Source organism: Rhododendron vialii, chromosome 7a, assembly GCF_030253575.1.
Source record: "Rhododendron vialii isolate Sample 1 chromosome 7a, ASM3025357v1".
Classification (NCBI taxonomy): Eukaryota; Viridiplantae; Streptophyta; class Magnoliopsida; order Ericales; family Ericaceae; genus Rhododendron; species Rhododendron vialii.
In genome coordinates, this window is record NC_080563.1 from 37,352,320 (window position 1) to 37,375,618 (window position 23,299).

At 40.0% G+C, this 23,299-nt stretch overlaps 1 protein-coding gene, 1 long non-coding RNA gene and 1 other non-coding gene across 15 annotated transcripts in view; 1 reads left to right on the forward strand and 2 right to left on the reverse strand.

Moving 5' to 3' along the window:
- The window catches only part of LOC131331981 (agamous-like MADS-box protein AGL21), a 52,427-nt gene that overhangs the window by 8,720 nt on the left and 20,408 nt on the right, over positions 1 to 23,299 (forward strand). The window lies entirely within an intron of this gene.
- On the reverse strand, positions 574 to 681 carry LOC131334953 (small nucleolar RNA snoR100). Its single transcript, XR_009202353.1, has one exon. It is a non-coding gene; the product is annotated as a small nucleolar RNA snoR100 (small nucleolar RNA).
- The window catches only part of LOC131331986 (uncharacterized), a 42,684-nt gene continuing 30,536 nt past the window's right edge, over positions 11,152 to 23,299 (reverse strand). The window contains exon 8 of the long non-coding RNA XR_009201568.1: positions 11,152 to 11,464. This is a non-coding gene — a long non-coding RNA (uncharacterized LOC131331986). The remainder of the gene's footprint in view (positions 11,465 to 23,299) is intronic.

The following is a 23,299-nucleotide window of genomic DNA, read 5'->3' on the forward strand; positions in this document are numbered from 1 at the left end:
CCAGGTCTTCGAAATTGCTGAGGGCTGTCCGGACGGTGATCAATCCTGTCCGAATGGGATGTGTCAAACTTGGCCATTTCACTTCTCTTCAAGCCTTCAGCACCCTCGTGACACCTTTCACCCTTGACGTAGCTCCAAATATCATCCAAAGGCTCCGTGAATCCTAAAATGAAAAAATGAGTATCAAACTCCAAGTAATACTGTAAACAGACACAACAAGAATTAAATAGGAGCGTTAATGGGCACATGTACGCCTCTATTAGGGTCGAAGGCTAACCTGACCAATTTTTTCTTCACGAGAAGTTCTCTCCTATAAAAAAAATTGGTGATAGGTTTGTATCCTGGGTTGGTAGTGACGTTTTGGGGTTCAAAGCGAATTTAAGAAAATGGAGCCCTTTCTTCGTTCTACAACCACAACAACAACAATAACAAAACCATCTCGTCCGCAATCATTGGGGGTATGCACGGGGGAGGATTGGCTAAAAGACCAATATATGCACAAAGTGACTGCTCTCAGAATACCACTGAAACAATGGCTTCCCTAAACCTCCAATAATCAAGGAGCTAAAGGGACGTTTTGCTACGGAACCATGCCCCCAAATCAAAGTAGAAAGAAATCAGAGAGGGCATGCCTAGAGACCCAAATCAATTTCTGTGCACATTATCATGCTTTCTTCACTCTACAACCAAAATGATAAAAAGATAAGGCAACTTCGAAAAGCAAAATTTACTGTGAACCGGAAAATGGTGTTGTGCACCTTCCGAGCCGTCTGTTCAGCAATCCAACTGTCCAAATCTCTTTTTTTTGAAAGGCGAAGAAAGTTTTATTAGTCACCGTAAAATTACAAGAAGTAGCGTTGCAGAGATTAAAAGGATAGGAAGACTAGGCATCAAAACGACCAAAACGTATCCCAATTGACACTCAATCCGCCTGCTAATTCTATGCCGCTAATTACCCTAAGAGCTAACCACAAAACGATACAACCTGCACAAACCACTTGGAAGCAACTAACATCAAGAAAGCCCGCCTAAAAAACAACCCCAAACACTGCTCCACCCCACCCCGCCGCCCGCCCGCCCGCCCGCCCGCCATCACCAAACGACGTCATCAGACCAACAAAACCTGCAAGAGAATCCTCCATTAGGTTTAGGCTGGATCCCAGATCCAAACAACGGCAACCAAGAACCGACCAAGACGTCGAAAGGGAAAGTCCTGACGATTAGACGCGTGACTCCACCTTAGCCGTTAGGCGAAAACCCGGATACACCCAACAATGTAAAATCGGCGGGAGCCACGCCAAGATCGTCTATGCTGTTATGCCTAGAAATCGGAAGCACCCAACATTGCTTCCGGTGACGACCCAGGAGTTGAAACTGGAGAAAACCCATCGGAAACAACCCGCCACCACCAAGCCACCAAAACCCACCTCCCCCACGACCCCTCCTCCACCAAGCCGCAGCCCCCCCCCCCCAACCACTTGCAACGCCCCACCAACGAAACCTCAACCAGATTCCGCCAAGAAGAAGTCAACCACCATTGCCGCCTACACGAATGTCCAAAAGGACAGGTCTGAAAGAAAAAAAGTCACCTCCAAGCTGAAAGAAGCAGATGAAATCAAAAAGTGTGCTCATTATTCAGAAAGAGAGAGAATGAAGAGAAAAGGGAGGAAAGGGAGAGGGGGTGCGCACCATGGGGAAACCCTAGATTTGTTGCTGTTTGAAACTTTTAGAAAGAGAAACTAGAGAGAAGAGAGAGAAACTGCCAAAGAGTATTTAGGATACCAAATGTTTCAATGGTCCAAATCTCATTTCCACCGTATAGCATCCGAGATGAGATTCGGACCGTTGGATTGCCGAATGGATGGCTCGGATGGTGCACAACACGGTGCTGTGCACTGTGCGGGTGATGCACAACACCATCCCCTGTTCTATTTATTTATTGTATGCAACAAGATAAAATTTTGAAATTCTGCATATCTTAAAAAAATATAGAGCAATCACTTAAATATCACTCTACTTTCATTTTGAGCGGCAAAAGTGCTAAGTGTGCTCATATAATCAAGTTTTTTCTTTTTAAGTTCATCAAAGAAGCACTTTAGGTAAACCTCATGGATCGTGGATGCAATCTGAAGTCCTTAAGAGTTAAGATTTCAATTTGTCTTGCAACTCACTTTGGTCGATCTCCCAGTTTTCAAATTCATTTATTCTTCCGCTTTAAAAATTAGGAGAGACATCATGCATGTTTGGCGTCATTGGCTATCACAGAGGCCCGATGGAGAAAAGCATTACGTAATCACGAAGTACCATGTGGCATTTCCTGCATCGCATTTTTGCCCGTAAGTTACCTCTAATGTGTAGTGTGATTATGTTAAGAGTACCACGTGATAATCAAGAAGCGTTAAATAATTACTTTCCAAACAATGATGTATTCCATCGAGAGGTGGCATCAGAACATGAATGCTATTTTTTTTATAGGCGAAAGGAATTTTAATATTTATGCTAGAGAAATTACGACCTAACTTATATAGGATAGGACAATCAACTTTTAATATCTTTCTAAGGGAATTTGACTTGGGGCCTGTTTGGTTATGCATCTTATTTACTTTTTATTGAACGAATCTGTACGACAATCGTGTTTAGACTCATCCATCAAATAAAAAAATAAGATAATTAATAAAATGGATTACAAAATGGAGCCTTAAGATACGTGTTTAGTGGGTAACGTGAATGTAGTATTCGTTGTTTAGGGTGCTGAAGGTAGGTGGCATATTTTTGAACTTATTTTGGATACTATATTAATTTTGGGTCAACGGTCTGGATTGCCGAACGGTTGCTTCCTTATTCCTCGCAGATATCTTTCCACCCCATTATGTTGAACAGGTCGTATAACCCATTCTACTCATAAGTAATATGAGACTCTATTTTTCTTAACAAACGAGACGGATCGGAGACGGACTTGATTTAAAAATTATTAAATCAATCTTTTTATTTCAACATATTCCAGCCAACCGAACACGCGGCGAAGAACTCCAATACTTTGATTATTGACTTTCCGGATTTGATCGAGAGACTGCATAGCCGGATTTTGATGCTTGAGGTGGTGGAGTTGCTAATGGAGACCGATGCCGAGTCGTTTGGGGGAATGACTTGCATATAGATATAGTAGTATATATACTTGGGAAACCCTAGTAATTACTAATGAGTGTAGGTTAATACATAAATACGGGGCTGAGATCGGGGCGGAGGTACTTGGAACCACCTCCGATCCGATTCCCCAATTTTTTAAAAAATTTTGCTTCCAAATCCGATGAGATCTCCCAAAAAATCTCCGAAACTCCAATCCGAACGAGACGGGGAACGTTGTAGATGGAATCAGACGAAATTGTCATCCCTTATTGTTATAGTCATGTAAAAGAGGTAGATTTGCTTATCTTAAAAAAGAGAGGGGTACGTAGATTTGTTATACTTATATACTCCTATGATTCAATTTAACGATGAGATAGTGTGACAGGATAGGATAGTACACTTTATCCTACGAAGTGGGAATTACCTAATTCTATGAGAGGTGTGACATAATTGGTTAAAACTTGGGGAAAAAATATTGTAAAACAAAATACCGAGTGTACAATAGGATGGTTTAATAGAGTTCCGACCAACTATGAGATAAACATAGCATGCCCCTTTATCTCGTGAATGCTTATCCCATGCACGAACAGACAACAATCCCTATCTCCTTTTTATTTTGATAAGTGTCTGTTTGCGCACCTCGGCTAATTTTGGAAACTTAATTCCACCGCACACATTGTGGGGAGCCCAATTAAAGTCAGAGCAATCCCTATCTCCTTAGGGCGTGTTTGCTATAACTGTGGAAATAGATTTTTGATTCTTTCTTCAGATTTGATGCAGATTCTCGGTTTTAGATTTTAGTGAAAGCAGATAAACATGTTAACCATAGCTCTGAACTTATGATTAAGCTGTAGTAAAATCTAGTACTTTTATTGCCAAAAGATGAAAAATCAGCTTTTATAAACCTTAAAACCTAAAAAACCTGATCCCAAAATCTCCAAAAGCTTCCAAACATAATTTTGAAATTTTTGTGAATCTGTACCATTGATTTGCTCTTTCAGGATAATTTCTGGGTACGTTTTCTTTGCACTTAGCATTTTCCTTTTTAGAATTTCATTCCTTTTTTAACTTTCAAAATCTGTAGAATCCAAATTCTTTATACTTTTTCATAAACACTCCGAACTGATTTTGCAAAGTTAGAATATCAAATCTGCAAAAATAATTTATCGTAATCATCCTCTTATACTGTTTGCCAACCAAATGTGAAGCGAATATTTTGCATCAAGCTTGCAACTTGTAAGAAAAGTTCGAGAACCGTCTCTAAAGATTTAGGAGACAGTGATCCCCACATAATTGGTTGTCTGCTGTTGACTAGCGTGCCTTTTAAGATAGGTAGGAATCCAAGTGTTGAGCTCATGACGCATTTATCCGTTGAATTAATATATGCAGTAGATTACAAGCAAAGTCAACAATAATCTTTTTGGGGAGTGGTGATTGTTATAGATTTTTGAAGAAAAAGATGAATTGAGATCTACCACTTCAAGAGGCTCTAACTCAATTGACATTTCTTGGTCCTTTTTATGTTGGAGGTCAGGGTTTGAGCCCCGTCGTGGGTGTTTGAGATTTAAGACTATAAATAGCTTCTAAAACCTACGGTGGACTAAGCTACTAACTCTTCGCTAACTCGCGTTGATGTATACAATATGGGAAGAAGAAAAAACTACCACTTCACTTCCGATTTCGAAATAGAATATAACTAAGGTGACCTCATCTCCTACATGCTTTGGTTTGGATGCATTATGGTTTAATATGGGTTGACACCATATTCTATGAGGCACACAAACGATAGTGACTAGAAAACACTTTTTCAAAAGGGAATATTTTGGATGTCACGAGGCAGGGTGTGGAAACCAGCCCCATATTTTATGTCGTAGCTTAGTTGTTGGGTATTAGGTATATTACCAAACAATGTGTCCGTTTGTGATCTTTCCAATCTATAGTGTAAAACAGAATGGAAAATGTCCAGGTATACAAACAAAGTAACATTTACAGTTGTTCGACCATATTTTTATATTAAGGTTGTAGCCGTTTGATCATTTTCTTTAAAATAATACATACAATATTCCCTTAATGAATCTACCCCCTCTTTCGCCTTCACTTTTGGCAATGTGTCCCTATTTAATTGTTGTTTTTAATGATAAAATAGGAAACGTCCCAAAAGGGTAACTAACGCTATGTGTAGATTGCATTTTTCGTGTAGAGCAACTGTGTAGAGCGGATAATTTCTTAGGTTGAGACTATATTATGCTTCGAGGCATGGGCATTGGCTAGTTCATGATAGCTCATAATTTGAAAACTATTTTTTCCCCATCCAAGCTGAAAACATTGACCATTAGTAGCTAATAATTTTCATTGGGGAAGTTTTTTTTAACCCTTTTGCATTGGACATTACGAGTTCTAGATTTGGTGTGCAAGATGTAGGATGAGTGGTTATTGAGTCCTTTTGAAACATAGCCACGTGGTGCTCTAAGACCCTTCTCTACCACCTTGGAAATTGTGGTGCGCTAGAAGTACTTTGTACCTTTAAGATGTAAATGACGTTGTTAGCTTGTGGTTTGTCTTGAAAACCTTTATTAGTTCTTTTGTTGGCATGAATAAGCCCACCAAAAAGAACTGCCAACCTAGCCCAAAGGTGTTCTATCCCCTTAAACCATCTCCATTGGAGATGTTCTCTCCTTGTTAGTATCAGTGCAAACTGACTTAGCATGTGATTGTTATGTTGGTGCAAAAATTGGAACCTTCAAAATCTGGAGCCTTCTGAAACTTGAACAAACTGATGGAAACCGCTTCGAGTCACGTTACGTCGTCGCTTTCCGAAAACAGTATTCGCCCCCACCAATTGGTGTGCACCGGGTTACAGCGAATCTGTTCTGAGGATAAAACGAAGCCCGATCAATGATCTTCTGCCTGCGTCCGCACAAACGAAGGACAGACAGAATACCGAGCCTATGAGAATCAATTGAACCAAGTACTGTTAATTCCGTTTCTGCAGAATAACGGAATAACAGTATAGAAAACAACGAGACAGAGAAGCAGGAGAGTTTCTGGATATATTATTGGTGTGTCAAATGAATTAACCAATGGCCTATTTATAGACTTATAGGCACCCATACGTGAAAGGTTGTGTCTTTTGTAAACAATTAATTATGAGAAAGGATCATGCCTTTTAGTAGGCACCTTTTCATGCAAACAATTAATTAGGAAGGGTCATGCCTCTTGGAGGCACCCCATGTATCACATCCCTTCCTAACAATCACACCCCATTCTAATAGTCACACCCTAAGTTAATAGGTGTAATAACTATTCACGTAAAGTCATACCCCATGTGAAAAGGTATCGCACCTTTTCACAAATAACCTCCCGCAACCTTTTATTTTGAAAAAACTCCAACAATCCCCCACCATTTTCGAAATAGAGAAAAAGTTTTCTTGGTTCCTTTGAAAAGACTTGTGCATCAATGAAGGTGTCTCACGACTTGAACCATTCACCTAGTGAAAACACATCAAAGTTAGTCGGAAAGCATAGTAGACTTGTCTTTGAACTAGCGATCCTTAAATGACCAACCGGACGCGTCTCACGCACGCATCTTGTTTGACTCAAGTATTCAAATTTGCCGACACGTGGTTTGGCCATGTGTCTTTATCCTGAATTTCATGAGCGCTCTAGAGTCCTAGCCCTTGAACCCATAGAAGGCGGCACCACCTTCACACTCATATAGGTAGACTTTGAAAGTGCCCCTGTAACTACAGCACTTGAAACCTAACAAACCGTTAGAAGTCTATTAAAAGCTAAGTAGCTTAACCTCCATGTTTACATTACAGGTACCAAGCATTTACCATGGGATGGATAAAATCGAAAAATGCTTGCAACCACAACTTATGGTGTACTTTGCTCATTGAACCCAAGACTTGATGTTATTCAAGCGTTGAGTCGAGTTTCCACCAAGAGTGATTAAATTTCAATGGGCTTGAGTCCCATCCCCTGTGATGTTCTCCACATCAAATCCCTTGCAAGACCTTTTGTTAAAGGATCAGCCAAGTTTTGACTTGATTTTACATAATCAATGGTTATCACCCCATCTGTAATCAAGTTCCTCACATAGCTATGTCGAAGTCCTATATGCCTGGACTTTCCATTATACACCTGGCTATAAGCCCGTGATAGAGTCGACTGACTATCACAATGCAAAGATATAGGTGGCATAGGTTTTGGCCACATGGGTATCTCCCACAACATACTTCTTAGCCACTCTGCCTCTTTGCTCCCTGCTGCTAGTGCTACAAACTCAGCTGCCATAGTTGAGTCTGTAATGAGACTTTGTTTCTTAGATCCCCAAGAAACTGCTCCTCCACCAAGTGTGAAGACCCATCCACTTGTTGACAAGTGATCTTCATTCTCGGCTATCCAACTAGCATCAGTATATCCTTCTAGAACCGAAGGATAACCACTATAAACTATCCCATAGTCTATAGTTTTCTTTAGATACCTCAATACCCGATTAACTGCGTGCCAATGGACATCGCTCGGATTATGTGTGTACCTACTTAGTTTCCCCACAGCGTATGCAATATCTGGTCTCGTGCAAGTCATGGCATACATCAAGCTTCCTATCACTCTAGAATATTCTAGTTGTGAAATTGCTCTACCAGTATTAGGATACAACTTAACATGTGGATCAAATGGTGTAGAAATTGGCGTGCAATCAAAGTGATTAAACTTCTTTAGAACTTTCTCAATGTAATGAGACTGACTAAGGATTAAATTTCCTTTTTGTCTCTTAATTCTGATTCCCAGAATTACATCAGCAACACCCATATCCTTCATACTAAAACTAGATGAAAGGATATCCTTTGTACTTTGAATGCTTTCTAGATCAGTCCCAAAGATAAGCATATCATCCACGTACAAACATATGATTACACCTTGATTACCACTAAATTTACTATATACACATTTATCAGACTGGTGTATCCTAAACCCGTTTGATACAATCACCTTATCAAACTTTTCATGCCACTGTTTAGGTGCTTGTTTAAGTCCGTAAAGAGACTTAACAAGTTTGCATACTTTGTGTTCTTGACCTTGCACAACAAAACCCTCCGGTTGCTCCATATAAATCTCTTCATCCAACTCACCATTTAGGAATGCAGTCTTAACATCCATTTGGTGAATCTCAAGTTTATAAATGGAAGTCAACGCAATTAGTACTCTAATTGTAGAGATCCTTGCCACCGGAGCATAAGTATCGAAATAATCAATACCTTCTTTTTGCGTAAAGCCCTTGGCAACCAACCGTGCCTTGAACTTGTCGATTGTACCATCGACCCTCATTTTCTTCTTGAAAATCCATTTGCAGCCAATGGCTTTGGAACCCGGAGGCAAATCAGCAAGAACCCAGGTATTATTACCCATAATAGAATCCATTTCATCCTGGATTGCTTCTTTCCAGAAAGCATAATCTTGTGATTTCATAGCCTCCCCGATGGTCAAGGGATCCGATTCCACATGAAGCGAAATCATGAAATGATTATCTGCAGTCTCTCTAGTTCCTTCAACTAGATAAACTATGAAGTCAGGACCAAATGACTTAGCAATTCAGGATTAAGTAGTGGTATGTGGGGCGAAGCCATACTTACCGCTGCTTATATTTTGAATAGGGTGCCTCTCAAAAAGTCTAATATAACTCCTTATGAGTTATGGAAAAGAAAGAAACCGAACCTAAGTTATTTCAAAACTTGGGGATGTAGAGCAATCGTTAGATTGCCGAAACCCAAAAGGAAGAAATTGGGTGAAAAAGGAATTGAATGCATATTCATTGGTTATGCTTTACATAGTAAAGCATATCGGTTTCTGGTTTCTGAGCCAAATGATTCAGTTGGTGTAAACACCATTATTGAATCACGTGATGCAGTATTTTATGAGAATAGGTTCATATCAATTCCAAAGGTGCCTAATCAAGAAAATGAGCCAGACTCCACAGAGTCTGACATAGAGGCGGAAGGCTCCAGATTTTGAAGGTTCCAATTTTTGCACCAACAATCGAAAACAGTATTCGCCCCCACCAATTGGTGTGCACCGGGTTACAGCGAATCTGTTCTGAGGATAAAACGAAGCCCGATCAATGATCTTCTGCCTGCGTCCGCACAAACGAAGGACAGACAGAATACCGAGCCTATGAGAATCAATTGAACCAAGTACTGTTAATTTCGTTTCTGCAGAATAACGGAATAACAGTATAGAAAACAACGAGACAGAGAAGCAGGAGAGTTTCTGGATATATTATTGGTGTGTCAAATGAATTAACCAATGGCCTATTTATAGACTTATAGGCACCCATACGTGAAAGGTTGTGTCTTTTGTAAACAATTAATTATGAGAAAGGATCATGCCTTTTAGTAGGCACCTTTTCATGCAAACAATTAATTAGGAAGGGTCATGCCTCTTGGAGGCACCCCATGTATCACATCCCTTCCTAACAATCACACCCCATTCTAATAGTCACACCCTAAGTTAATAGGTGTAATAACTATTCACGTAAAGTCATACCCCATGTGAAAAGGTATCGCACCTTTTCACAAATAACCTCCCGCAACCTTTTATTTTGAAAAAACTCCAACATGTTATTCTGTGAGCATGTGCATTGAACTCTTTAACAATGTGATTAAGTTTTTTTGCCATATAGAGTAAGACAAGTATTATGTACCAAGGGTTTGTTTGGTATATGTTAGTTTGAAGAGTGGATAGATGCTTTCATTGAACACAGTGCTAAAGTACTTGTTAAAAGTGTAGGCAATAAAAACAAAAAGGAAAATTATGATGTATACATATACACACGATACATTGGTCTGTCTATCTCTGCTATATTCTATCAAGGAGAGCCCATGCACCAAGCTTTCCTTTTTAAAAAAAATAATTGAAAAGTTCACCCCATCTCATGTTTTGCTAGTGCTTCACCTTAAACTTCATTCTCTTCTTTTCTTGTACTCTGCATTGCGTGCATTGCACGGGGTGCTGCTTGTATGAACATATGGATGTATATGTGTGAAAAAAGAGAGAGAAAGGGATTGTTATCCCTCTCCTTGCCCGCTCTTTTATTCTGTGCAAAAGAAAATCCATAATTAACCAGAAAATGAAAATCCATAATTAACCAGAAATGTAACCTCTGACTCTAAATATATAAACTTGCAAAGAACTCCTTATCTTTTGAAATGGCCTTAACAAAGCTAATGTGTCACTTTATATAACGTGTTCGTTAACTGAAAAGAAAATTTATCATTTTTTGTCTGAAAATTTATGATTTTTTGTCATATAGCACATTTTAACTGAAAATTTAGGTTGCATGGAACCTTTTTGTTTTCATTCTAAATATGTCAGCCCTCACACTTTAGGTCATCTACAATAAAAAATAATAGTCATTCGTTACGTAAAATTCCAGCATTAAGGTCTCTTTTTTTTTTCTTTTCCCACTAGACCATTTATTCCAAAATCAACCCTCTTTATCCTCTTATTCCCTCTACCATGAACTACTTCACAATCGTTAGCGAAACCTACCACGACCAAACACTACCATCGTCGACCCCCAATCCATAGACCTGGTCACAACATGGTGTTGTGCACCATTTGAGACCGTTGGATTGTCGAACGGATGGCTCAGATCGTACACAACACCGATGAGATCTGCATTCCTTAAAAGTTGACCTAAGCGTGATGGTTGAAATATGAAAATAAGTGATCCAAAGGGGACTGAACTCCCAACTTCCACAACCATAGGTTTGAGGTGATGCCATTAGATTACTAGCCCCTTGATTGGCAACCGATGTTTAGTACAATTAAGCTTCAGTTCAGCGAGTACTGTTGGTGATGCCTACAAACTTATGAAATATGTATAGGCTCTCCCTTTCCTTTCCTTTCCTTTCTTTTCTGTTCCCCTTTTCTTTTTCTTTTTCTTTTTTTGTATTTGATTGCAAGTTTGGTGGTGATACTATTACACAGAAATGGGCCCATTATTCATAACAAGGGAGAAAATGAAAGTCACCGATAGTTTTCCTATGAATCAGCATATCGTCGTGATGTTGAAGTGTCTCTTCTTGGATAAAAGAGAGAACTTCTATATGGAGTATAACAGAGTTCAAACAGAACATAGAAATTACAGACCAAAGCCAAAGCAAGCTAACAAGAAGCTAAAGCTAACAAAACAGAAAAAGCATAAAGGAGATCAAATACAAATGGATTGAAGCCTATTCTCGAAGATTCCAAAAGCTGAAGGTGAGATGCTGCTGCTATTATCCACTGATTATCACATATCGAAGGGAAGGAATTATTGGCTTCAGAATGAACTCTAAAAAAGGAAGCAAAATTGGCCAAAATGAAAATCTTGGATCAAAATGAAGCAACAAAGTTGTGGTGCAAACGTGAAAATATTGGTCCAAATGCAGAAATCAAAAAACCGAGGTGCCATCGGAGCTGGAGATCCTTAGTGCTCTTCAATTTTTGGAAACAATAAATAGAATCAATAATCAAGTTCAAATGCTTAAAATGATGATGAAGTCTTGAGGAACAGATACTAGTATTCAGGGGGATGTAAAATAATTTCAATTCAATTTCAAGGATGAACGTGTAATTGTGATTTATGTATCGTTCCTTACTGTTTGGTACTGATACCTTCTATTTCATGAGCATGCACAAAGTATAATAAAGTATAAAAGCCAAACAAGAAAACTAAAACATCTGATTGAGCTGAATAGTAGTAATTTAGCAATCAATGACCATCTCCTCCTAAATAGCTTCATCCAGAGTCAATGGAGCTGCGAAAACACTATTGTGAGAGATTAAGGGTAATCATAAATCTAACCAATTGAGGTTAGCTGAGTTATCTACCCTTGTAGACTTTGATAGGAGATGTCAATCTTTGCAATCCTTGCCAAAAGTCAAGATTGATTATTTGTTTTCCTAAATGGGAGTTATTAGTTTAGTTGTTTGTTCCCTTAATGAGCTATGAGTTGGAATCGTATGATCGTTGACTTTCTTGTTTGATGTAATTGAAATTTTGTATTCCTCTACCACTTGCAATGAGAAAGAAATATAAACAAATCAAACCGAGTCTTATGTCCCAATCACTTGAGGTCGGCTATATGAATTCTTTTCCTCCATTGAGCTTTATCAAGGGCCACTTGTTCACACAAACCCATTATACTCATATCTTTGCGCACAACAGCATCTAATGTCAATTTACGTCTGCCCCTCCCATAGCATTGCTACCCAAAGCTATCCTATCCGCTCTCTTAACTACTGCATCTTTTGGTCTACGGTAGACATGCCCAAACCACCTTAGCTTATTTTTCCTCAACTTCTCCTCTATAGGTGCTACACCTACCATCTTATGAACTGTTTAATTTCTAATCCTGTCTCGTCTAGTTTTGCCACACATCCACCTCAACTTTCTCATTTCCGCCACTCACCTTGCTCATCTGTTGTTTCTTAATAGGCCAACATTCTGTCCTGTAAAGTATCGCTGGTTTTATGACAGTTCCATAAAATTCTCTTAAATTTTGTGGGTACCATATTGTCATATAGTACACCAGTAGCGCTTCTCCACTTAAGCCACCCCACTTGGATTCTATGGGTCACATCATTGGCAATCTCTCAATCTCTACTAATAATTGAGCCTAAATACCTAAAATGATCACTCTTTGGTATCTCTTGGTCTTGGATCATCACTCTTTCTTCATGCGCACTGCTGGTACCACTAAACTTGCACACCATATACTCAGTTTTACTCCTATTTATTTGAACACCATATACTCAGTTTTATCTAAAATGATCACTCTTTGGTATCTCCTGGTCTTGGATCACCACTCTTTCTTCATGCACACTATTGGTACTACTAAACTTGCACACCATATACTCAGTTTCACTCTTTCTTAATGAGCTATGAGTTGACATCGTATGATCGTTGACTTTCCTATTTGATGTAATTGAAATTTTGTATTCTTCTACCACTTGTAATGGGAAAAGAAACATAAACAAACGTAACACAATAATTATTGCACCCTTACCATTAACTACTGCCATAGATATATCTCCAAACACTCCCATTCAAGCTGGAGCATAAATATCATGGAGGCCTAGCTTTTTACATAGTGACTCAAACTGTGCCTTAACCATCCATTTGGTAAACATCTCAATTAATAGGCACCCACATACACACCAATGAAGTAACCATTACCCCAACTATCCACATTTTCTCTAACAAGATAACAGTTAACATAAATATGCTTAGTCCTCTTGTGAAAAATTGGACTAGATTCATGGATCAGACACTATAGATTCAAAACTATACACCAAACCCAATCTCCTCAAGGAAAGAGTGCACTCGTACAATCTCTCAAGTTTAATGGGCTATATCTCTGTCCTCTGTTTTTGCACTCGATTATGCAATAGACAACAAAACCCTATGGTAGATCTCAAATCAGATGATTCACCTACCCTATTTGAATTCGTTAACGCCTCAACACGCAAATGACCATTGGCTCAATAGAATAAATCATGTCCTGGATGAGCCTTGAAATACTTGAAAATTTCTAGGATCCCAATGTTGGATACAAGGGGCCGAGGTAAACTGACTCATCTACTAACAACAAATATTATCTTGGGACGTGTAATGGTAACTCCCTAAGCCCTTTTATAAACAATGTTTGACATTAGAGTCCGTCCATGGGTGCATCAAAGATTAGACCTAAGCCAAAAAGTCTCCAAAATTGTAGTGACCCGAACTAACCAAGACACCTCTACCGAACCATCGAGCCCTAGTAGGACTCATAGGTCTTGTAGGTCCTGTGACCTGGGGAGTCCGATGGTCTAGCCAAGCCAAACCTTGCTGAAGGTTTATACTCCAGTAGAAATGGACACGCGTCCTAACAGACGGGCCCGGAGCGTCAGCCGCTTGGCTTTTTGGTTCGTCGTTTGGTAAGACCCTTCCCTTGTGATTCATAAATGTGTGGGCCGTGTCTAATCGGCTAGCAAGGTGTGTCATTTCGGATGTCAGCCCCAACGATTACTGCATGTGTCGGGCACGCATGCATATGCCATGAATGATAGCTCATACATGTGCTCTGGTAACCCGCCTTATCCTTTACATCAGGTGTGACGTTAGCCAAAGCAGTTACCGTGTGTGCTAGGCACGCGCGTGTACCTAAAGGACAAGCCAGGATGTTCTATACAAAGGCAATGGTTAAATTCTAGAGGGATACACAAGCTCTTAGTCATGGTTCCTCTGTGTAGGTCGGGTGAGGGACTAGGCGAACCCATCCATCTGAACTAGAGGATCTGCTGATGTTAACCAATTTGATCAACGCCACGACAAAAATATCCCATATTTCCTCTTATATAAAATAACTCTATCGAATATCACCACCTTATTACAAAAAAAAAAAAAAAATCTCACTCTTTGGTATGAAATTGACGTCGTAAGAAATCCTTCAACTCATCAATCCATTTATGATCTTCTCCAGTAAAAATTACATCCACATAAGCAATCAATAGATTTCCCTTTGATCAGATACAAGATTGAAAATAGAAAGATTAGAATAATGACGATGATGCATACCAAACTACAAAACATCATCACTGAACTCTGAACTAACCAAACCATGCTTTAGGGACTGCCAAGCCCCTTAAGGGTTTTGCAAATCAACATACTAAAATATTTCCCCAATCTTAATTGGCAGCAAGAGAAATAAGAAGACAAAGTTTGCCAATCTTAGCAAGAGTAGAGAAAATCTCTACATAATTAACACCATACATTGAGCACCACAGTAGCTAGCAAGTTACTAGAGGAGACACTACCCCTTAACTAGAGATTAACCCCTTTGGATAGCGATTTCTTGTGCTAGGAGACACTACTTTACCCCTTTACTAGAAGAACAAAAAAAACTCTATCGCTCTTAATTTATTTATTTAATTCCAACTTCCATTCAAATTTTATTTTGACAGGAGAAAATTCGGAACGTATTCAATTTACAACCTTCATTGTAGACTTTTAAAAGGTTTGAGGCACAACGATGCACCAAGGGCCTTTGGAGCGCTCTGGAGCCAATGATGAAGCGCGAAGGGAGGCGCCGCGTGAGTGAAATAAAACACACAAGTTTGGAAGAATGAGTAGAATATACTTCATCAAGTGACCGACCAAATCTCCTAAAACCTTCAAATATCACATCTGTGGCTTAAACCAATATATAATACATGTCATTCAAATGAATAAATTTAGAATGTACTTACAAAAAAATGAATATTCATCCAAGCCATCAACCAAATTAAAACCTTCGTTGATGACATTCAAGTCATCAACTAAGGTCTTATTGTTTAACTTTAGAAACAAAATAAGCAAATAGTAACCATCCAAGTAACAAATAGCTTCATCTTCTTCATCATCATTTGATTTATACCCACTCACATCTTCAATCTTCATCTTCCCCTTCATCTGAATAATCATCATCCCACTCTAATTGTTCCTATTCATCATCCTCATATAATGGAGGTGAAGTCTGATGAAAAGAAGGTCAAGGCAGAAGAGTGACCGCACTTTGAGAAGAAATACTACAATTTTTACATACGTAACAACCCAAATTCCTAGTAAATTGGGCTACACTAACTCCTTGATAGACTTAAAAATTAGAAGACGGTGGGTAAATACTCAAGAATTTGTATGTAGACGCTTAAGTGTGCAATTCATGAGCCTTGCGCTTATCCCTAACAAACGCGCTTGATGCACCTGGAATGTGCTTTGCCACCCTCGCCTCGCTTCAGTATATTGAAGCGCATTACCTGTGTCTCTCGCTTCGCGCTTAGGCGTGCTTTTTAATACATCGTGTCACCAGATAGGTGCGTGATTCTATCAAAGTATTGAGTAGAACTCCAATTAGCTATAGATTCTCCTAGTTGTTACCATATAATCAAGGCCGCAATCCAAGGCATGAACATAACATGTGCACCCAAATACCTTAAGAGATAAGGCTAAGCTAACGGCTACCACACAACATAGTATAAGAACCTGACCTTGTGGTTCACATAGTAACCCATAGTAGGAGCGCACTCCTAAAGGATTTGGGTATTTGCATAAGAAATAAAAGAACACGTGTGAACATAATAGGACTGATGAATAATATCATGATCACATGAAAAAGTGGACAATACTTAATTGGATTTTCAGAACGAAACAAGCCATTTATAAAAGTGGACAAAGCCCATCACTCAAGGAGATAGCCTTGAGGACAAATTATAGACTCCAACCAGTAAAACCATGACTAACAAAGCTATATAATGCCAGGAACTATAGAGAAGACCTAACATCACTACGCTAAGAGTTGTAAAAGATAAAATCAGGAATCCCTCACTTCATACATGTATTGTGGTTATCCTCAAACTTGCGTATATTCCTCCATGAAGAAGCACATGCCCTACCTCATCCATCACCTTTTTACCAACAACAAAAGAATCATGCCCAGTTTGTTGAAAAATGCGGCATTCCTTTCTCTCCAAATGTTGTATATGGATATGGATAGCCAAACCAAGTTTGAATAGATATGACCAGATAGAATCCCCCTTGCAATGGAGGGAGCCCCATTAAATTTCATGGTCAAAAGCATGATTAGGTAGACCACACTTAGTTTGAAAATTCAGCCAAATCAAAGCAAAATACTGGCATTCAAAGAAGATATGTGTGTGAGATTCCAGACCACCATGGCACATCACACAACTATTGTCATTAATGCCCCACTTCACTAACTTATCTCCCTTGAATGAAAGCCTATATAGGGACCTACTTCTTGTGACAAACCAACCGAGTCCAATTCACCTTAAGACTTGCAGTTCTAAGTGCTTCCCAAGCTGACTTAGCCAAATAAAAACTTGTTGGAGTCAAGGACCAAACAATCCTATCTTTGTTCTTTGGATGGGGCAACATATTTGGATCTGTATTCTCAATAATTTCTTTAAGAATAGTGTTAGAATTGTGGCTCATATGTTGAGTATGAACAGATACTAAAGAGTTCTATAAATAGGCTAGTTGCTCGAATGGAGTGAAGTGTAACGAGCGGAACCACCCGCAGTACGGTATAGGGGTATTTTTGGGATGGAAGCCAAGTACCGAATTAGGGTTAGAATAGAGTAGGTATAAATACTTTATGTTGTAAACCTTGTTTCAGATTGATTGAATACTCCTTCCGTCCCAAATTTTTTGTTCGGTCCGCAAAATGGAGTGTTAAAAATAATACAATTTTTGCAAGAAAAAATCAAAAGTTTTTCAACAACTTACTAGATATCAATGAGTATTTTTAATTTGTGAAAAAAGTTTGAATTTTTTCTTGAAAAAATTATATTATTTTTAACACTCCGTTTCGCGGACCGGACAAAGAATTTGGGACGGAGGGAGTAAAAAACAGCAGCGGCTCTCTCGCTCCTGTAGAAGTACTCGATTTTGGAGAACCACGTAATTCTGTGTGTTGATTTCTTTACTGTTTTCTTACGCTCGCATATCGCGTGTGTGTGTTTTGGTCCTACAAAGTGGCATCAGAATGCCGGCTGAATCACACAGAACGATGGCAGCGAGTAGTTCATTTGTTACAAAGTTTGATGGAACTGGGAAATTCGGACTATGGCAACAGAAGGTAAGGATCTGTTAGTACAACAGGGTTTGGTAAAGGGTTTGAGCTTTGAGCAGGAAGTCCAAGAAACCAGATAAGCTGACCGATGATGATTGGGAAGAGCTTCAGATGAAGGCGGTGAGTATGATTCATCTGTGTCTTGCAGACGAAGTTATGTATCACGTGTTGGGTGAAGAATCGCCGGCTGGGGTTTGGGCTAGGCTGAAAAGTAGGTACATGTCAGAGGTCGTTGACAAATAAACTGTTTCTGAAGCAGAAGCTATTTGGGCTGAGGATGTTTGGGGGTTCTGATCTGATTCAGCATATTAACTTGTTCAATCAGATTGTGAGTGATCTGCTACAGATTGACATGGAGTTTGACGAGGAAAACCAGGGTCTGATGTTGTTGTGTTCACTACCGGGTTCTCTCAAACCCCTCGTAACAATCTTACTCTAGGGGAAAGAAACCCTAGAACTAGAGGAAATCCTACTCGCAGTTAAGGGACAAGTCTGAGGACAAGTTTGTGTTCAAATGTTATAAATGCCATGAACCGGGGCACACTAAGAAGGACTGTCCGTGCAGGAGGAGAAAGGAAACAGATTGGAAGAAGAACGAAAAAGTATAAGAGAAGAAAGATGGATCATCGCCTTCTGCGAATGTTGTGGAGCAGAAATCAAACGATGGTGGTATGCTTTCGGTCTCAGCAAGTGTAGATCACATGTTGGATTCATCATGTTCTTTTCACGTCACCCAACAGGGAATGGTTCAACACGTACAGTTCAGTGGATTGTGGTGATGTTCTTATGGGTAATGATGCATCATGTAAACTCATAAGAATAGGCACAATTAAGAACAGAATGTTTGATGGTATTGTGAGAACTTTGGATGATGTGAGACATGTTCCAGATTTGAGGAAAAATTTGATTTCGTTGGGAACCTTAGACTCAAATGGCTGTGGGTATAAAACAGAAGGTGGAATCATGAGGTTAACGAAGGGTGCTATGGTGGTGTTCCAAAGTTTCTGGAAATATCTACAAGTTGGTAGGGAGTACAATTGTAGGTGGAGCTGCCACTACAACGGATGATACCGATGATATCATGCTTAGGCATATGTGGCTGGGACATATGGGGGAGCGTGGGATGTTAGAGTTGCATAAGAGGAAACTGCTGAAAGGAGTTAAATCACGCAAGCTTGATTTTTGATGATTATTCGAGGAAAGTTTGGGTGCACTTCAGGGTGTGAAAAGCTGAAGTTGAAAACCAGACAGAGAAACAAATCAATTGCCTTAGAACATATAATGAGAAGGAGTATAGGAATGGGCCTTTTGTGAAGTTTTGTGAGCAACATGGGATTTAGCGACACTACACAGTTCAAAAGACACCTCAACAAAATGTTGTCCATTATCGATCTCTCTTTGATAAAAGAAGACTGAGAAAGGCCTATGATCTTGGGCAGGATAGACTGAATCCAGCTAGCCAAGATCTTTGTAATACACTTGTACACAGTATTACAATAGGCTATTGGCCGATAATCTTTAATAGTTTGACGAGCAGCCACCTAAGGGACAAGAGTCACTGTAGTAGAGTTCCAACCCTTAGGCATATAAAACCAATTGCAAAGACCACTTGTCTTCTTTAACTATAGACCACTTGTCTTGGAAGAAAGCTGAATTATACCCGTTAGGACCGGGAGCTTTATCCCTATGAATGGAAATTAAGGCTTTCCAAATCTCAGCCTCAGAGACAGCTGCAACCAGGCCTTCCTTTAACACAAAAGGAACTTTGTTTTGAATTTCTAGTGATAGAGTCTCCGTGATTGAATTCAGCCCCTAACAAGTCTTTGATAGTACCACAATATCTCATTTTCAATTGCAAGAGGATCCTCCAACCCTCTAGCCAAACACCTTGATCATTAATTAGACTAAAGATAGTATATCTCATCCTATGAACATTCATTTTTTTGATGAAAAACCTTTGTATTCTTATCACCCAAAGCTAACCATGTCACCCTTGATTTCTGCCTTCATAGAGCATAGAATTGTTGGACAAGATCTTTTTCAAGATCAAGCAGAAACTGGTCATAAGGAAACATAAAGTACAAACTCTGAATTTTTGACAAATTAGCCCTAGCAGCCACCACTTTACCCCCAATATTGCCATAATTCTCTTTATGAAAAGCTTTAAGAACAGGCTTAAGCCTTTTGAGCTTAGCACTCAGCTCCTCCATGGAATTAGCTCTAACTGCTTGGTTCCGGGCAAGGTAATCAAAACCATACCGTACCGGCCTGTACGTATCAGGTCTACGTTAAACCGGTACCTAGCACCTCTAATGCCGTCTCGTCTCCAATACCGCTACTTACCGGCGAGTACCGGAGATACCGGCCAATCTTGGGTGAGATGGAGGTACCGGCGAATTTGTTCGGTACCGTTTTTGCATTGATTGTGACTGCGACTGGGTTTTCGGTTCAGTGATTTCGGTCGATTGCACTAATTCAAGAAAGTCTTCACCGTCCTTTTAGATTGAGACCAGAGAGAGTGTTGGCTGTACTTGTTCTACTAGAGAGAGAGACCCTAACCACATGTTTACACCCCGTTTTTGGCACCAAACTTTGGGCCAGCGGTGGATGGTCATTTAATTAATTAATTGTTAATTAAATTGGGCCATTATTTATGAATTTCTTAGGCTAAAACTTAATGGGCCACATTAATTTTGTGCTTTGGAGCAAGGCCCGATTAATCAAAGTCCAAGTAAAGCTTAGTGCACCAAATAATTTTCCCATTGAGATCAATTTACGTGGAAGAATTATGGACACTTGGCAAGCAGTTGACCATTTCATTTGAAAGTGGAAAATGTTATGGACACTTGGCAAGTTGAGGTAAAATAGCAGCCCATTTCCAGGAGCCACTCATCCATTCAAGTTGTGTTAAAACAACAAGAGCCTATGATCTTGAAGAAACTGCTACAAACCCCCGTACATGGGCAACGTGGGACACTTGGCGCATCTCAGAATTGGCAGTTGATTTCTTTGGTTCGGCTGGAGTGGAACCTTGTCTATAAATTGTAGAATTCAAGAAGAAAAAATTGTTCAACACCTCAAAGCCCAGCGCTTAAACCAAAGTCTTCCCAGCGAAGCACTTATTTTACTTTTCCTGTACCCAAGTCAATTACTTCATCAAGTAGTTTGAGTTTATACTTTTCCTTGAACCCAACTTTATTATATATTATTCCGACATAATAAAGTTCGTCTTTATTTTACGATTCTACTTTTTCTCACACGGTTGGGAAATTCCAAGTCCACGCTCGTTGTGGCAAAACCACGAACCTCTTTGTGGCCTCACCCTTTGGGTCACATGCAATCGCAATACATACGAAGTCAGATCGAGGCGCTCACGCCTTTCATACATTGGACGACGACAAGTCCTGGAACACCCGCGCTCACACCTCACACGCCATTTGATTTTCCCCTCACGCATACCCGGAGGAAAAAGTGGGAAACAATTTTGGCATGCCCAGTGGGACCCCAATCGTTTCAAGGGGTATCACGCCGATTCATTCACATGTCAATTCAATACGTTGAATTGGATGCTGAAATTCGTCGTCTTAATGAAGAAATTCGTTGGCGCGATGATAAAGTCGACGAGCTTGAAGATGAAATCTACCGTCTCAACATAGAGAGGCTCCGACTCAATCATATGGAGGATGGGTATATCAACGCAAAAAACTACTACAACGATGCAATTCGAAGGCTTGAAGCTGAAGTTGACAGGCTTGAAGATAAGGATCGACAATTACGTCGTGAGGTAAACCATTTCGTTAATGCCAAGTTACAAGGCTATTCACATATTATGTATTCAAACCTGCCTGAACAGCATGAATTCCAAAATGGTGGACTTGATGATCCTTCTGCTTAGACCTTTGGAGGTCAAGTTGAAGAAAATATGAGCACTCAGTCCTATACCGTTGCATCCGACGAAGAACTCTCACAGGAGTTCGTAGATCCCTTGCATGCATCTTTGCGTAAGATTGAAGAATGGGTAATCAACTCCAATAAGGCCGTTGAGGACTCTAAGAAAGCCCTTGAGGACTCCAACAAGGTCATTGAAAAATTAAGGGCTAATCTCAAAGATAAGGAGTCAACTCCTATTCCACCACGAATATCACAATTTAGCACTTTAGGCCAAACTTTAGGCCTGAATGTCTCTAAGCAAGCTTCTAGCAAGTACTTTAGGCCTCCATGCTTCTCTCAGTCCTTAACTTCTGAAAGCCTTACACTCGGGGGGTAAGGAGGCCAAGGAATTGGACTCGGGGGGCAAGAGTCTCAACAAGTTTCCAACAAGCACACCAGGTCTCCATGCTTCTCTCAGCCCTTAGCTTCCAAAAACCCTACACTCGGGAGGCAAAGAGGCCAAGGACTTGAACTTGGGAGGCACCAAACCTTGAGCCAACGCTGAATGGCCATTTCATTAATGCTTCTCTCAGTCCTTAACTTTTGAAAGCCTGGCACTCGGGGGGTAAGGAGGCCAAGGAATTGGACTCGGGGGTCAAGAGTCTCAACAAGTTTCCAACAAGCACACCAGGTCTCCATGCTTCTTTCAGCCCTTAGCTTCCAAAAACCCTACACTCGGGAGGCAAAGAGGCCAAGGACTTGAACTTGGGGGGCACCAAACCTTGGGCCAACGCTGAATGGCCATTTAATTAATTGTAAATTAAATTGGGCTGATATTTATGAATTTCTCAGGCTAATGGGCCACATTAATTTTGTGCTTTGAAGCAAGGCCCGATTAACCAAAGTCCAAGTAAAGCTAAGTGCACCAAATAATTTTCCCATTGAGATACATTTACATGGAAGAATTATGGACACTTGACAAGTAGTTGACCATTTCATTTGAAAGTGGAAAATGTTATGGAGACTTGGCAAGTTGAGGTAAAATAGCAGCCCATTTCCAGGAGCCACTCATCCATTCAAGCTGTGTTAAGACAACAAGAGCCCATGATCTTGAAGAAACTGCTACAAACCGCCGTACATGGGCAACGTGGGACACTTGGCGCATCTCAGAATTGGCAGTTGATTTCTTTGGTTCGGCTGGAGTGGAACCTTGCCTATAAATAGCAGAATTCAAGAAGAAGAAAGGGTTCAACACCTCAATGCCCAGCGCTTAAACCAAAGTCTTCTTAGCAAAGCACCTATTTTACTTTTCTTGTACCGAACTCAATTACTTCGTTAAGTAATTCTAGTGTTTACTTTTCCTTGTACCCACCTTTATTATTTCGACATAATAAAATTCATCTTTATTTTACGATGTTCTCTACCTTTTCTCACACAGTTGGGAAATTCTAAGTCCACGCTCGTTGTGACAAAACCACAAACCTTTTTGTGGCCTCACCCTTTGGGTCACATGCAATCGCAATACATACGAAGTCAGATTGAGGCGCTCACGGCTTTCATACGTTGGACGACGACAAGTCCTGGCACCCTCGCGCTTACATCGCACACGCCATTTGATTTTCCGCTCACGCCTTCCCGCCGGAAAA